Raw genomic sequence first — 4816 nt, 5'->3', positions numbered from 1 at the left:
CAGCGACGTCTACGGCCATTAGCAATGGCCTGGAAGTAGGCGGTGTTGGCATCCCCAAAAAGCACCCAATTCATAGACCCAAGCTGTCGCCAGTATTCCTCCTCCTTGGAATAGATCTCCATGAGGGAGTCCTCCAAAGTGTACCTATGGGCCCATTCCTCCGTGGAGATCCCCGCAGAGTCTGCCCGAAGGTCCAAGGCCTAAATCTCCTCAAGGAGGAAGGCTTTCAGGACCCGAAGGTTCCGACCTATATTAGCACCCCACCTTTTCATGAACTGCCTGGAGCGCTTGGACAGGTGGTGCCACTCATCAAGGATCGACATCTATCTATGGCGATCAGCCAACGCCGCGATCCGTTGAGCCTGGACGGCAGCCACAAAACCTGGCTGCCTTAGCCAGAAGGCCTCGAAGCGGAATCTAGGGGGTGGGCGGGGTCTCTCGTCCCTGGAGAATAAGAGGAGAGGGACATGGTCAGAACCAATGCGTGTGATAGCCTGGAGAGAGGCCAAAGGGAATCGAAGTTCCCAGTCAGGGGAGACAAACACACGGTCCAACACACTAAGGGTCAGGGCCACCTGTCTATTGGTCCAGGTAAATCGTGCCCCGACCCTGTCCAGCTCTAGGAGACCAAGGTCCGCCACCTAGTCGTTAAAGCGGCGAATCTCCCAATGTCAACACGCGAGTTGTTCTTATCCTCGGGGGAGCGGAGAAGGTTGAAGTCTCCCCCAACGACCACGGGAAGGGTCGCAGAGGAGATCTTGTTGTGGAGGTCGGCCAAGAAAGTGGCCGAGCGACTATGGTCCGCCGGGCCATAAACCACAATGATCTCCCACTTGAAGTTCACATCACGTTCCCACACCTCCATGCTAACGAAGTGGGATCCACGGTCCATGGATCCCACCTCAAAGGTCGCATCCTTCACCCCTAGAAGGATGCCACCAGAGTGACATGTCACTCCACTAGATGGCAACCAGTGCCATGCGAAAAGGTGTCTGCTAAGACACTCAAGTTCGACAAGGGAGAACTTAGTGCGCATCGTTTCTTGTATCACTACCACATTGATGGACTCGTCGCGCATGTAGTCAATAAGTTGCATGCGGCGGCCGTCGTGGCCAAAGCCCCGCAGGTTCCAGAAAAGCGCGCGCATGATCACTCCCCTAACGGGTCCTCCCAAGACCCAACAGTGGACGTAGCGCTAAGGGCACGATACAGTTGAGCAGTACGAGAGCGAGTCCACCCGCGGATCTCACGTGGATTGATAACAAGCTGGTCCCATCCCCTAGTATGACGGGGGGGTAGGAGGTGGGACCTCAGCTGCTGCAGCCGCCTCGCGAGCCCTAGTGGCCGTGAGGTGGCCCTCCAGGATCTCCTTAGCCTGGAGGGACGCTAGCTGCTCCAAAACCGGGCCCTTCTCGCCACGGAAAACTATAGCCGAATCGGCTGCTACCTTGGCCAAGTGGCCAAGGGGAACCTCAGCAAGCGCAGAAAAGGATTTGTCGTAGAAATCATCAGAGTCAGAACATGGAGCCTGAGAGTCGGACGGACCTGTGTTAAGGTTGTGGATGGCTGCGCGGCGAGATGCTTTCTCCACCGCAGTCGGAGAAGCCCCAGCCAGACGTGGCGCCGCCCCGAGACGAGCACTCTTCCGGGCAGACGAAGCCGAGGTGGAGACCGAGCGGTGGCGGCCCCGGGACGCGGACGGCCGAGGGAACACAGGAGAGGGGGCCGCAGCAGGCTCGGACAACGGAGGCGCCGACACCAGCGGGTCCTCCCGATCCGCCATCGGGGACACGAGCCGGGGGAAGACGGTGGCCGGACCTCCATGCTACCCCGGCTGTCCCCACTCCCTTCCTCCTCCGAAAGGGAGAGAGGGGGGAGGAAGGGTGGCGCCTCTAGGCGTGGGAAGCGTTAGGAAAACATGCATATGATGGATCCGGCTATAGAGCAGTAGCCTGGCAGTTTTCTCGATATATAGTCATATTTGCACTGCTGTGTATAGGACTGGACGTACGAGCGAGCTTTTCGGCTCGGCCCGAAGCTCGCTCCAGCTCGACCCGTTACAGCTCGGCTCGATAGGATTATCAAGCGGGCCGAGGTCTGAAAACAGGCCCGTTTCACAACCGAGCCAAGCCGAGTTTCGGCCGGTCCAGCTCGGTGGCTCGCTTGCGGCCCAGCCCAATTCCACCATCGATCACAATAGCTAGCGCATTAGGGCAGAGCAACCACAGCCATTCTCTCGTCTCTCCCTTTCTCTGCTCTGCGCCGCCTCGCCTCTCTCTCGCCACGCCACAAATCTGGATCGATGGCGACGAGCACCGTTGCGCTTCCTCGCCAACCCGGCACCGACGGCGGGGGCGATGCGACCGTTCCTCACCACACCGGACGTAGACGGACGCGCCTCCCCTGGTTTCTTGCGGAACGTGACGAGCCGGAGCAGGTAATTACTTCATTCCCAAATCCCAATCCCTAGCAGCAGCTCTCTGAACTTAGTACGCATGTGATGGATCAATGGATGGATGGATCGATGGATGTAGTCATGTAGTTTGAACTTCCCAAACCCTAGCCGTAGGTGTCTGCACTAGTACACATCTGGTGGATGGATGGACGGATGGATCGATGGACGTAGTCAGGTAGATGTAGGGCTAGATGGGTGGATCATGGATGGATGTATTGTAGTCTGTACGGCTAGATGTAGCAGCAACAGATTGATGGATCATGGATGGATGGAGTTGTAGGGCAGAATGGATGGATAGATCAAAATTTTCATTGATTCCATGTGTAATTAGTTTTCTGTTGTTGATGAACTAGTTGATGATCTACTTGCTGTAGCATAGCAGCTTGAAAAAAAATCTATTTGCTGGAAAATTACATAGACTCCATGTCTAATTAGTTTACTGTTGTTGATGATTGACTGTTTGTTGTTTGCTGATATGTGCAGACGCCTATCGTCGCAACAATGGACAAGCAAAAGGGGAAGGCGGGTGGGAAGGAGAAAGAGAAAGAGAGGACGTTGGACTCCATTATGAAGAGAAAGTTGCCGGTCTCGGAGATGCAGAAGGGGAATGGGAAGGGCAATGGACAAGCAAAAGGGGAAGTTCTTTGAAACCAGAAATGGTGGAAGCCTTGGTGTGCGATGCTAGTTATATCAAATGTTCTCACAAGGACTTCAATGTGGTGGTATGATTCCTATCTTTTTCTTCTATGATTTCTGTCTATTTCTTGTATGTGGCTAACTTACAAATAATTAGGAGAGGGATGAAGATGAGGAGGACGATGTTGAGAATATCAAGTTGCCCAAGATTGTTGATGTGGGGGGTGACAACAATTGGTAACTAATGTTTTTACATGTCTCAGTTTTCCTATCTTGACATAGTGAGAATATCAAGTTTACAAATCTGTGTTACATGTAGATATTCGCCATGTGGGTGTTGCTCTTGCTATTTTGAAGATGGATGTCTACATGATCTTCTCATGTGGATTGTTGAGGTCAACGTGATCATCTCATGCCATTTCTTTTGTTGTGATGAACTTTGAATTATGTGTGCTGTTGTGATGAACTATGGACCTTGAATGATGTTGTGATGAACCATGCAATTTCAACAATGTTGTTGTGAACTTGTGATGAACTATGAACTTTGTATTATGTGGTTTTTGCTAGTCATTGTTTGGCTGTCAACATTTTCTTAGTTTTATGTCAAAGTGAAGTGTTATGCTATGCAAAATTTCCTTGTTTGGCTGTCAATATTTGATGTTTTCCTGTGTAAAGTTCAATTGAAGTGATGTCCAAAATTCAATAGAAATGGTGCCCAATTCTTTCTCTCGTATGTGTTCCATTGTTACAATTTTTGTAGAAGAATTCATATAAAAACATTATTTTTCATTACTATGACCATTTTTTAAAACAATAGACTGTTGGATTGTTCATTTTTAGTAGTATAAACTGTTTGTTTTCCAAAATATAGGTTTAATTGCTCAAGTATATGCACTATATACAGAGGTCTGTACTATTAAATGGTTCTGAGAGAAACTGGCTTACGAGCCGGCTCGGTCTGAGCCGAGCCATAGCCAAAGCGAGCCGAGCCGGTTGAAGTAGGCTCGTTGGCTGAGCGAGCCGAGCCGAGCCGAGCCGCTCCAGAGCGAGCCAAAGCCAGGCTCAGATCAAGCTCGGCTCGGCTCGGCTCGTGTCCAGCCCTAGCTGTGTAAGCTAGCGATAGGCCTCTAAAGAATTCAAGCACTAGCGCGTTACAACTATGTTGTACTGCAATTAGTGCTCAGACTGCATTCATCCTTTGTTGCATCTCCAACTTGTTGGAAATAACCACGAGTCTAAGTCCACACTGGACAAGAATCAATCGTTGAGTTGTACTTGTAGTTAGCTAGTATAGTTGTTAGATATAATCTTGTCTTGGTCTAATTAGGGTGTGGTAATTAGATTAGCTAAAGTACTAGTATATCCTGCAAGCTTGCATGTTGTACCGTCTGTTTGTACCGTCTGTAGAATCGTTAACAACCACTTTATACATGCACCATCCAAAATTTTAATATTAAATTCTACATTAATTAGAAATAAAAGAATATGAATATGAAAGGATCATATCCTCCTTTAAGAATATTAAACAAGTAAATAAATAAAATGTAAACTTACTATTATGGAACTGAAACACCATTTAAGAAATTAGAGTCAAATGCACACCTTAAGCACTCTTCACATGACCAATGTACTGGCTCATATCTATTTGAAAAACGAGACAACTATAAAAGTCAATATTTCTTAATCTTCAATCGGGGGAGACCATCTTTGTTCTAATGAATATCA

General features: G+C 49.2%; 1 long non-coding RNA gene across 1 annotated transcript; it reads left to right on the top strand.

The window, feature by feature from the left end:
- The first annotated feature begins 3067 nt into the window (after positions 1 to 3067).
- LOC119298642 lies at positions 3068 to 3552 on the top strand. The gene is made up of 3 exons (XR_005145901.1): positions 3068 to 3177; positions 3249 to 3328; positions 3411 to 3552. It is a non-coding gene; the product is annotated as an uncharacterized LOC119298642 (long non-coding RNA).
- The last annotated feature ends 1264 nt before the right edge of the window (positions 3553 to 4816 follow it).

This window comes from Triticum dicoccoides, chromosome 5A, assembly GCF_002162155.2.
Source record: "Triticum dicoccoides isolate Atlit2015 ecotype Zavitan chromosome 5A, WEW_v2.0, whole genome shotgun sequence".
In the NCBI taxonomy this organism is placed as follows: Eukaryota; Viridiplantae; Streptophyta; class Magnoliopsida; order Poales; family Poaceae; genus Triticum; species Triticum dicoccoides.
The sequence above is the reverse complement of the archived record's forward strand: the minus strand, read 5'-3'. Positions and strand labels throughout refer to the sequence as shown.